Consider the following 12,880-nt stretch of genomic DNA (forward strand, 5'->3'; position numbering starts at 1 on the left):
TGGGCAAAGCCTGGAAGAGTTTGCAATAAAAACAAAATGACTAAAAATAATTAAACACTTTGGGAGGAAGCAGCGGGGGCCCCATAAAAGATGGTGTTTACTCACTGTGTGGGCGGGGGTAGAGTGGTATAATGTGAGATGTGCTGCTGATGCTGTTAGTGGAGAAGGAAGTAAATAGTGGCGCTAATTGGGGGCGGTATTAGCCCGGCCTGGAGAGCAGATAATGTCCTGGCCAGATTGATAGTTCCCCTATGGGAGTTGGGGAGTCTGGCTGATTCATCCTCCTATACACACTCGTCCAGATGATGGGCTCTCTCAGTTGCTTAGCAACCAACTGATTTTCTACAATGCATTTTACCTGGTAATACTAATTTTTTTTTTTTTAATTTCCTGCAACAGTTAAATAATTGTACGATTAATACACAAGACTTTCTGTTCGAACTGCTCACAAAGTAGACTACTGTTTTCAGGTAAATTTTGTTGTTAGAAATGGTTCCGCCGAAGTAGTTTTTTGGATCTATTTTGGTTTTGCCAAATTCCTAATAGTTTTTCCTCATTGAAATGTTTTCCAGATCTCTCCTGGTGAGTATTCAATTTAAAGGATATGCATGATCAATGTAAAAAGTCCTTTTAAAATTTGTTTTCCGCCGGATATCCTACTTTTCCTATAAACATGATCATTTAGTTTATTGTTTTCACTAGTCAGATGTTGGTCAGAATAAGGGTTCTATTCTGATATGGTTTTCTGCATATTTTTGAAAGTTTACAAATTGCATTATTATTCTATACCTTATATACTGGTACATCGTGGCATACATCTCTGAGTTCGTGCCGCTGTTTACGGAGATATTTATTCTTTTTTACGACGAACTCGTCAGCGTATTTTCTCAAAGCGCTTTATTTCCTTTTTACGCTGTTCCTATATTGATTAGAGAAAAATTTCAGAATTACACAGTTTGTTAAAGTTTCGATATCGTGTTTTTACCGGAAACAAAAAAAGAAGACATGAAATCTGCAAAAAGATCAGATAGAATCGATTTTTCCGAGAAAGTTTATTAATTATTTTTATTTCTATTAAAATTTAAGTTTTAAAAAAGAATTTATTAGATTTGTTACTAACAAATGACAAATTTAGTGTGCGGAAAAATTATGAAACGTTAAGGAAGAAGATCTTTTGTCTCAACAGCTTCAGATTACAGCAGAATAATTCTCTTCTCAGCATCACTCTTTGATTAATATTTCATTTCAAGGCGGTGGCAGCTCACCGACAAAAAAATTGTTGGTGACGATTAATTTCTCTTATTCTTGCGATAAAAAAAAGCAATTTAATTTATGGTTTCAGTTTGGATAATTGCTTTATTATTTGTTTATACCTCGAGGGGGCGCTTTCGAGTTGTTTTAATTAAAAAATAATAATAATAATAATAATAATAATAAAAAAAGGGAGAATAAGGAAGAAAGTAGAAGAGTTGGCGGGAAGGGGAGTGTAAGAAAGAGGAATAAGCGATTCATTGGGTTGTGTGCTTTGGGGTGAATGTCGTACTTTTTCAGAGAGGAGTAGGGAAAAAAAAATAAATCGCTCGGGCATTCGGGATATAACTCTTGAATAAAGGAGAAAGGGAAAAAAGAGTTAAAATCAGTGTGGGATGTCCTTTGTGAGAAAGGTAAGGAGCCATGGAAGGGAGAAGGCATCCCTCCCCCCACAACCCTCCTGGTTGTGTCCCTTAAACTCTACTAAAAAGGAGGCTATAGTAGTGTTAAAGCTTTAGAACAGCGCACAGTTGGCAAGAGAGTAAAAGCTCTCTCTGGATGTACGAAGGCTTGAGACTGGAGCTTGTTGGGAGGAAGAGAGAGAAAAGCTTTAATTATCTCAAGCCTAGGGCTTTAAAGGGATGTTGGGTAGGTTTTCAGTAGTAAGGGTGTGTAAGGGCAATTACGAAGGGAGCTAACAGTGGAGAGAAGCAGCGGGCGGGCAGAATCCTCTTCCACTTCTCCCAGAAAGAGCCCTACAAAACTTTGCCTCTCCCCCAGGCTTGATAGAACGTTCCCTGATCCACGACTGTCCACCCTCCCGCCTCTAGCTTCCATTCTCAGGTTTCTCTTTACTCAATTCTTTCTCCCACCTTATCCAAGGGTTTAGGACTTCTTCTTCTTCTCCTCCTTAAAGCGTACCCCTTCTTTACTCAGACACGCGCGCACCACCACCAACTTCCTTCTAGCTGTAACTCCCTAGCTAGCAGGAAGGGCTCTAGTTCTCATTACTTAATAGCTTGCCCTTGCCTCTCATCCCATGGGAGACCCTTCTCTTTGCTCGACTACTTTCTATCACATCTTCTCCTTAGCCTACTCTGTATTTCTTAACACAAATTAGCACCAACTGCTCTTTCACCAACTAAATCTTCATCTCTTTTTAAAATTATTACAACCATTCTATGTAAGATACTGTTCATTTTTATTTCTATTTACTGTCCTAATTTTATGTAATTAAAGTAATTATTGTGGACACTCACAAGAATTTTTGTTTCTCGCTGCAATCCCCAAAGTATCTCCCTGGAACATTTTTTTTAAATTCGTAATTTTAGCATCCATCCATCCATTCAGTTAGGGAGCGGCCATTCCCTTCGCTCCTTTTGGAACCACGCCTGGCCGGATGTACACTTATACGCTTCTTCTTCGGAATAAGAATAAATAAAATATGGTCTAATAAAATGCACCAATTTCTCCACAGTTTGAAACTTAAAAAACTAGTGGTAATAGTTTCTAGTTCGCTAATATGGTTAACTTTTTGCACCACATATGTATTTATAGATAATTAAATGTAGGAGGCAGTTGGGACGGCCCAGTATTAGAGTGTAACCTGTGTATCTCGGTGTGCTATTATTGGTGGGCATAGTTGAATATTAATTAATACTGTTCGTAATGTGTTCAGGTTATATGTGGGGGATATACCGATGGTACAGCATTATTATACAGGAATGTACATGCTTATATACATATATCTATATAGGTATGCTAGCAGTAATAACACATTAGAAACCCTGCGGGCCTATAATGGGTTACCATAATAGTTTGACACCCATTGTGGTGTCCAACCCCCCCCTTGTCATTATGTGTATATATCCTATCCCGAGATATATATTAAAATGTGTAAATACATATGCATTGACAAAGGCATTAAACACATAGTTAATTTTAGTGTAATCATTGTGTAGCTTTCTGTGTAACTAATGTGGCCCCCCCCATCTAAATGTACAAGTTTGCTCTTTTTTTGTTCACGTAATCTCTCCCCCCTTCCCATATACACTGACACACATCGGTGCATTATTTATATATGTACCTTAAAACTCACGTTATCAATTAATATGTGTTCCAAAAATTCATTCAAGTTTGTAAACACTGAAGAACTCCATCATTCCAAAATATTTAAACTTCATGTTGTGGCGTGACGGAAAGATTTGAGTAGAATGTAGAAAGAATTTAGGAATTGTATAACACATTTCCATATTAGGCTAGAAACGCAAAACAGGCTATTTCACATTTTAGCGGTGAGCCGATTATTTTTTTCTACAGCGTTAATATTAGCAAGAGGAGCATCGAGAATTTAGAACACTAGTCAGTGTAGTTGGATGATAGAGTAGTCAGAGGATAGCGTGCCTTTGAAACGCTGAGGGCATTTTAGTGCAAATCAACCACACATTAACACTGAGGCACACTAACTGTTATCAATAATACAAAACCAAAAAAAATGAAGTTGTCATAGTTAAGGTTCAAAGTGCATTCAGACTCGTAAAGGTGATTGAGCTTAAATCGTGTAAATGTTGAAGGTGATGAAAGAGAGACTAACTGACCTAACTGCGTTTACGCAATGCGTTGTAGAGAGAAGTTAGCTCTTCTATTAGCTCAGAGCAATAGAGAGATGTTTCCCAAAGCCCAGACTTCTTTATCGTCATTCCCCTTCTTTAAATTTCACATCTTGGTTCTTAAAAACCTTCTTCCAGGGGCTAAAACTTTATCCCTGACGTGAAACTTCCTCTTGTTTCACCCATTATTAAACTACAATAAGGAAAAAAAAGGAATGCAATCCCTGTAATACAACCAAGCATGAATGACAGACCAATAATACGGGCATCATCATCAACAACAACGAAACCAGGATTATACAATAGAATAAAATGGGTTGTTGTATAATACACAACGCCGAACATTTACAATCTGTACAGTAATTTGTAACTGTAGAGACGACTGTAGAGTTGGACAGTTTTGGCATAGAATATTTTCCCCCCTGTTTAGATTAATTATGTAACTAAACAGGGATGAAGTAAAACTGGGATAGGTTGGTTTGGGGATGTTACGTACTGAAAGGGTATTCACAATGGGCTTGGGTGGAGATAGGCGCGCAGAAGGGGTTGGCGGGGATGGACGGGGAATGTTTGTGGCGCGAAATGGTACAAGAAAGAAGTGGGGGGGAAAACGGGTTAAAGAGGAAACTGGTGCCTGGAGCCCAGCTGGAACGTTTGTTTAAACGTCCTCTGTCAAGTTATCAAGCGGGATGCTAATTCCCAAATTCCCAGATCCAAAAGCCGAGCACTCAGGCTAAAAACATAGGTAATTAGGTGTATTGAATAGGTGGAGAGTCGTTGAGAATGTGAAGAAGAAGGGAGGGGGAGGTGGTTTTTACCACAAAGAGAGAAAGAGAGAACTGGCTCGTTTCACCCGGCGGTGGCAGGTGGAAGCCCGGGATAAAGGAACCGGGAATGAGTTATATAATACATGGGCATGAGAATTTTGAGCTAATAAGCACGATAATGTCTGCATACAAAGCACACACTCACACACGCCCGGTGATAGCCATACACTAGCCCTGGCAACACTGTTAAACTCCACATTCCCTCCCAGCGCTCGCTCCCGGCTTGTGGATTATTAACCATTTATACAGGTAATTAGTCCATAATTAGAGATGGAGAGTAACCACCCAAAATGGGTAGGTTGGTTTGGATGTTTACCCTGCCACTAACAGGTAAACCTGTGGGTGCTATGGAAACTATAGCACCCCCCACCACCGCCACCCACAATTGTAACATTATATTTAACTCCCATTTGTCATTTTAGATCTTCAACAAAAGGCCTCTGTTCGCCTTTTCTCTTTCTGTATATTTTATTTATGGAACGGATTTGATGTAATAGTTATAAGTGCAGACTTGTAAGTGGTAGATCCCCAGTGCGAATAAATACTACTTATTACATGGGTAAAATGTTAACATTGGTATAGGAACTCCAAGACCTCCGTCCGTGACACAAAATTTGGTTGTTGGAACTCTGTACTTCAATTTTCATTAAAATAAAATGAAAGTATTTCACAGCTTTTCCAAAAACCTTCTCCAAAATCAATTTACTCTAAAAAGAGGTTTCCAACTAATGATGGGTAACCTATGTCCAGAAAAGTTTTGAAAATTGAAAAATCTCTGGGGAAAAAGCACGATTTGAACTATTCTACGTATTTCTAATCTATTTCGGGATTTTTGCATTTTCTTTTTTCAAATCTAATTTTCTATCATTTCCAATATGCCAATTGATGCTACAAACATAGCACAAATTGTCAAAATCACTTTTTCAAGTTGTATTTCCGGTGAAAACTCAAAATAGAAAATGTACACGATCATATAACTTCCGGTTTTTAATACTATTTATACTAAGTATAATAAGAGATGGTATTTAAACTTTATTTAATTTAAAAAATATTAAAAAGTAAATATTTAAGTGAAATACATTGTAAGAATTTAAATTTATCCGCTTCAATGCAATTTAATTTCAAGAAAATGAAAAAAAGAAATAAAGTTGAATACAAAAACAACTCGACATTTTTATTGGATTCAAGAATTTTCTTAAAAAAGTTTGTGAACGTCTTTACAGTAGAACATTCCACTGTTCTTGCTTCTTTACTTTAAATAGAATTCTTTCGCTCCTTTGTGAATTTATCTTTTTCCTCTGAAAAAGTAAATAATTTAATTATTTATTGTCTCAAATAATATTTATTTATTTTCGTGTTAATAGTTATTGTTGAGACGTGGTCTTGGGTCCAGAACATGACGAAGATTACAGCCCAGGGAGAGGAACTATTATAAAGAAATTTTTGAGAAAACAAACAGAAAAATCATCTCAATGATAAAATATCCCCCCACAATAACAAAACCATCCCTTTATAACAACATCCAATCATAATAATTATCTTTATTTAACTGCACCCCACTAACAATCTCACCCCCTGCACAAATAGACTCCAATTCAAGTCAACAATAAAGAAGAAAAATAGATCGATAGACATCGTTAAAAAAACTGGGAAGGCTGTAGTGTTTCATAATTGATTCCGCGGGATGGGCTTTGTTATAATAAAGCTTTATGAAAGTGTTTTTTTGTTATTAGGGGGGAGTGCAGGGAGCTAGTAGTTGTAGTACCATTATGGTGACGCATTCCCTAGCTTTAGAAGACAATCTACTCCCTGGGGACATTGTCGGGCAAGCATTCCAGTCCACCTAGGGAGTCAGCACAGGAAGTCTCTACTAACCATCACGGTATTTGATAACAGAAGTGAGAGCTTATGCAGTTTTTTCTTTATAGTTTTCCTCATTAACTGTTCAAAAAAAAAAGAAAAAGAAAAAGTTGAACTAATAAGGTGGTAATGCGTTCAATTCACTCGTGATTACCCAGACGCTTGCTAAGCCCTCTTTGAAGCTGTACACAATGCAGAGCAGACTTAATTAGGGAGATTTATTCTCTTATCCTTTATTTCCCGCATAAAGCTAATTTTCTCTTTTTAAATTTTCACTAGAACTACAATAAGTATCGCCTCAGTTACCTGGAAACTCAAAAAAACAACTAGGATCTCCAACTAAACTTCAGCTAGAACAGGGAAACTCCAGCATTCATGAATAATTAATCCCTAAATACCTTATCATGGTCTCTGTGTCCTCTTTATTCCCTCAAATATTTTTCAGGGCGGCTCTCTCACATTTTCTGACACTGGAAGTAGTATCCATCTTTCCTCCATTACACACGAAAGAATTGAAACATGTATCTGGAGAGAAAGTAAGGAAGTGCGAGAGGGTAACGGAAGGAAGCATTTTGTATTAAGTTGATAAATGCACTAGGGGATATTATCCCAGTAGTTCTGCTATTCAGATTTGCCTATTCCCTCTCAGGTACCACTTACCTGGAGCCAGTAGCGTTCTCTAGAACTCGATTTAACTTCAAATTACCTCTAGTTCAGCCTCTTAAAATTGTTCAAGTTCATCATATACGAGTAGAATCAAATGTCTCACTGTTAAATATTCAGTTGACGTTAGTTTAATAAGGACAAAATGAAATATTCATGTTAGACACATTTAAATGGATCTCAATCATTAACAAAGATCATTTCCATCAATAACCATTCGATCGGACAATAAAGCATTAGTTTTAATGGAGGAGTATAACAAGAATTTCCAGATCATGATGTTATTCGTAGCAAGCTAAATGTTGTACTGAAAGGGTTGATCGCAGGTATTGGAGACCGACAGAGAGAGATATGTTCCTCTCCAGAGAGCAGGACCTCGCTGGTAAACATAAAAAATTATTGGGAGGGGGGATTATGGTATTAAAAGAGAAGGAGAGATCCAGTCATCTCTCGCAGCATCCAATCTCTCTCCATTCGCACCCTCTACCCCTTTATCAACTATTGTATTAAACATAACTGAGTGTGCATATCGACTTTGTTTTCTGCATAACTAATTTAGACAGGCCTTGTTTTTAAATTCCTTTTATTGTTGTCGGTAGTTGGTTCTCGTTTACTTAATTTGTTGTTTCAAACTTTGTTGTTTTAAGTGTTTCACTTCATTTTAATAATTGTAAATTATTTTCTATTTCTGCTAGGAATTGATAAAATATTTATCAGTTTTGAACACTGTTAAGGGTTCAGATAAGTGATAAGAGAGATGAGTTGATAATAGAATTTAAGTAAAACGTGATAAGACTAGATAAAACTATTTTAAAGTATATTCTAGTAGAATTAGGCTAAACTATAATTAATAAATCAAAAATTGGGATGAATATTTTGAAATATGGATTTAGCAGGTGAGATGTTGTGGCGTGACTATCGTGAGCGCAGTTAAATGAATTGAGATTAGATTGGCTGCTCTCTCTATCTCTTTTTCTTGTATTATGAGGATAATGCTGTTATTGGTCCAGTAATGGTCCTTCTCCCATACCAATACCACGTCATCAATTCTCTTAAGGAAAAGCCAATTACGCGGGTGCAATCATATATCAAGTTTTCTTTTTGGGGAAAATAAAAAAAAAAAAGTTCCTTTAATAAAGGTATAAGGGCTCCTTTTGGCTCCTTAAGAAAATAGCACATATTTAATATTTTCAATTTTTTAGTTATCTGCCCGTGGACAGACAGGGGCAGAAAACATATGGAAATGATAACGGAAAAACTATGAATAAATAAATAGAAAACTGTGCTGAGGAAAAGAGAACACGAACATACAACACTAGATGTATATTTACACTAAAGATGGCGAACTTGATGGTGATTGATGAATGATGATTGGCAGCAATGAGGGAAGATGGTAGTGAATAGAGCAAAGTTGTTAGATGAGTCTTCAACTGGTAGATCCGCTGGGATGATCTTTTTTATTAAATATTTTCAGTTTCCAGGCTTCGTCTTGGTTATCCCCACCGTAGCTCTTCTGCGAGCACTATAATAGGGTTGAGTTATGATCCTAAGTCACGGCTAGTAGAGGAAAATTGTTGAGGCAGAAGATTTCCTCACGCTGGTAAGTTTCGCGCTTAAGTTCTGCCGTTACAACATATTCAGATTCATTCAGTTTTTCTTGTCCAGGGTACTTAAAATCGCTTGTTTCCGGCCAAAAACGATATTCCTGTTACGAGAGATAAGAGCACATAAAAAGGAGAAGAAAGTGAAAGTGAGGAATATCTAGAAAATATGGGAGAGTGGTTTGGTAACCAGAAAAGTGGATGTCAAAAAAAAAACATGGAAGCAACGCGCGCTACAAAGGTAGGATGATAAAAAAAAAAAAAAAAAAAAAAAAAAAAAAAAAAAAAAAAAAATTAAGGATAATGGTTCTAACCGTTTGGAGTTTGGGGGGGGGAAAGCACGGATGTATAGCATGGTATTTGTTTAGCGCAAAGATAAAGTAGGCACAAGATTGATTGTGAGACTACTAGTAGGATGGTGCGTGTGCCGTATGATGAGAGTGGAGAACATCCATTTCCGCAGGAAGTATGAGAGCAATGTGAACGGTGTAACGAAATGGGGCGAGAGAAGTAGAAGTAGTAGAAGAAGCGAACCCACTGGCCTGGGTTCCCCGCGCATTCTGAAGGCCGACGTCCGGTCTGTGTTAGTTGGAGGATGTTGATGTGGTCTTTATTGGATTGCCGCCTCCCGTTCCTCAAGCTCGCTCGCTCGCTCGCACGCACTGAGAGTCACGTGCGAGCGCTCGTGTGGGCGCTGTCCTTTTTTCCCCTGCGAGGGAGGGAGAATTCCTCTTACTCCCAGACTCATTCGGCTCAAACTACGTACTATATTCGCCAGCCTTTTTTTTTTTTTTTCGGCGAGGAGGGCGATTAAAAAGCAATAAATCCGTGCTTTCTGGCTCCGCCCTCTGGAAGCATCGCTCCCCCATTTTAGGGCCGCCGGGTATGGAGCCTGCGCTGTGACTAGCAATCGATATGTAGCCGCCTCCTCACCCTATCTCACTCTAATCATACCTTTTAGAGCAATTACAGTACCAACGGCATCATGCAACCATCCACAAGCAGTTCACCCTCAGTTTTGTCTGTGTGTCCGTGCCGCTGTTTCCAGTTACTTCCCCACCTCCGTCCTCCTCCACTATCTCTCATTCTCTGGATCGAGTTGTTCAACTAAAGCCCATTGCCTGCTTGCTGCCACCGCCTCCGCCCCCCGCCCAGAGCTCATACAATCGCTAAATACCTCTAACTCTCTCGTCGGAGTTTCCAGCCTTGCTTCCAAACTCTTCCACCGCCTCCATACCATACCATGTTACTACCTTACTTTCTATTAACCACCTGTTGGGCGCTCTCTCTCTCTCTCTCTAAACCCCCCCTATCTCCGCCGCCCTTATAATACTCACACACACGAACATACAAAGTGAGGAAGATCGTTTCACATAATTAAGGCATTTATAACACCGCAACATTTTATTAATTAAATAATTATTTAAATGCTGTATTAAATGTAAACAACAAAAATCAATAAAAAAATACTCGTATTTTAATAATTAGCAATTATTAAAGTCAAAAGTAATGAGTAAAGTAGTTTTTATCCCCCTTGTGAAAAAAAGTAAAAGCAGCCATTACTTTCTCTCAAATAAATAAATTTAAAAAATAATCTATTGGCTGTACAACTGTTGTGAAGGAAAAAGAGAGAGCCGAGACTCCTTCTCTTATTTATTTGTATTTTTTGGCGATTTGTACTACATTGCGGCCGAAATAGATCTATTTAACAGATGTAGATAGACCCAACGCTCCGCTGGAACTCTAGAAAAGATCCCAGACGAACCGGTAGTTAAAAACACCTATAATGCCGTACCAAGACGTTTTGGTTGAAGATCCTTTAAAACTAAAAAGATAATTGAGAGATTCCAAAGATACGAGGTGTGGCTATTAAATAACGAGACTGATCTGGCTACAGAAGAACTATGCATGCGCCAAATCCTAACAAAGCAGACTTAATTAGGGAGCTTTATTCTCTTATCCTTTATTTCCCGCATAAAGCTTTATATTGGAGGCTAATTTTCCTTTTTGAATTTTCACCAGAACTACAATAGGTATCACCTCAGTTACCTGGAAACTCAAAAAAACAACTAGGATCTCCAACATAACTCCAGATAGAACTGGGGAACTCCAGCATTCATGAATAATTAATCCCTAAATACCTTATCATGGTCTCTGTGTCCTCTTTATTCCCTCAAATGTTCCCAGGACGGCTCTCTCTCACATAAGAGAATCAGGCTGTCCTAGGAAATTCTTGACAGAGTTTTCCGTTAGTTTTGCCCGGCCTTGCCTCAGTTTCAAGTTCCTCCAGTGCTTTTCCTTGTATTGCCTCAGTAATGAATACATCGCAATGTGTTTGGGACAACCTGGTATATTTAATATTTTAAAAGTTGGTGCTTAGAGATTTTGGTCCAAAACCAAATGAACTCTTACTGGTATTTATTGCCACGATTTGTACGCTCAGCTCTGAATCTTACGTCAAATCTGAGTTTGGATTTTTGTCTTAGATTCGGTTTGAAGGGCTGCTGTTTTTCCTTAGGGAATATCTGTGGTCTTGGCAGCGTACAGCATCCTTCCGCCCAACTGAAAAATAATAAAGCAACGCAGCAAAATAATTCTTACGAAATAATTGCGGTAAACTTTATTATTTATTTACTTTTACTTTTGGATCTATTAAAAAACTTCTACAGATAAGTTTTACTTTGACTTTTATAATTGCTACCATGTATTTTATTAGTGAAGAAGATTCTGTCAGTGGGGAGGGGGCTCCATTTTTGAACAAAAATAATATAAAAACGCTGGAATAAGAGTCCAAAAAAAAAAAATCCTTAGGGCATTCCATGTAATTTAAGAATTGCAAAGAAGTTGTCTTATTTTTCCTTTTCTTTTTTATTTTTTTAGCTCCCGTTCTCTCTGCTTCTTTATTTTAAGGAAGGACAATTAAAGGAATAAGTCGATGTACAAAGCGGGCCAGAATTTTTTGTTTTTGCTGTTGAAAGAGAGTAGTCGATTAAAATGAGAGAAAAGGAGATTCACTCCGAAGTTTGTATAAAGTACAAAAGCAAAAGTAGGAGAAGAGTATTTGTGATGGAGGGAATCGAGTTGGCAGAAGGAAGAAGTTGAAAGGATATAAGGAGAAACCTGCCTGGTAAGGTTATAGGATGGTGTTACGTCTAAGAAAATGCTAATTAGTGGGCGCGCTCTATCGCAGAGTTACAAAGCCTTGGCAGCAATTAGTGCTAGCTAGGGGAAGAGAGAAGTCGTTGAAGAGGCCAAAGAAAATGATGGCGACAGAGGATTTGGAGAAATGACTGGGGGATGGTGGGTGATGTTCTTCTAAAGTGGTAATGAGATGATTGTGTAGGAGTCTCTGTAGACCCAGTGGCGCCACAGAGCTCGAGGGAGAGATCCTCGACGGAAGCAAGAGGCACGCTCTCTGTGTGCGTGCGCACGTGATGTTAATTAATCCTTTCTGTCCGCCCAAGTTCACTTCTCACTTACCCTATAAGAGGAACCTCATATCTCGTGACTCTAACTTCCAGCATCCTTCTTCGCCCGGCCGAGAGCTACCTGCTAACTACCCTGCTGGTAACTGTCGCAGCAAAGAGCCTCTGAGACACCCTTCCATCATAATAACTGCTACACCCACAATACTAGCTACTAGAGTGCGACCCAGTTACACCGACTCCGTCCTAATGAACGTCACACTGGATGCTTGCTTTCAATTTGTATCCACCGCTAACATCATCCACCCAAGAAGTCCTTCCGATACTGTTCCTCCCTCGTCATCATCACAAAGCTGAACAGGCTGAACCTCTCATGTATTCCTCCACCACCTTTATTCCAGTATTTTATATTAATCTCGGATACAGTACTTTGAACACTAATTAAATCTTCTTTTTTTCGATCAAAATAAGTGATCTGGAAATGATAAACTCTTCGAAAAAAAAAAAAACTTTTTTTGCCGGCACACTCACAACTCTAATTGGTAGATTTTATTGAAAGGTCGATTTTTAACTAATTTAATTTTATGCCTGTGGGGCCTCTTTCGATGTTAGATATCGGTTTTGTGAACGAGCCTTAATTTTTA

The 12,880-nt window shown here is 38.3% G+C and overlaps 1 protein-coding gene across 3 annotated transcripts in view; it reads left to right on the forward strand.

Moving 5' to 3' along the window:
• LOC141461199 (uncharacterized) overlaps positions 1 to 12,880 on the forward strand; it is a 154,058-nt gene that overhangs the window by 133,982 nt on the left and 7,196 nt on the right. The gene's annotated exons all lie outside the window — the stretch shown is intronic.

This window comes from Rhodnius prolixus, unplaced genomic scaffold (genome assembly GCF_049639745.1).
Source record: "Rhodnius prolixus isolate KJV_2025 unplaced genomic scaffold, Rpr scaffold_6, whole genome shotgun sequence".
Taxonomy (NCBI): Eukaryota; Metazoa; Arthropoda; class Insecta; order Hemiptera; family Reduviidae; genus Rhodnius; species Rhodnius prolixus.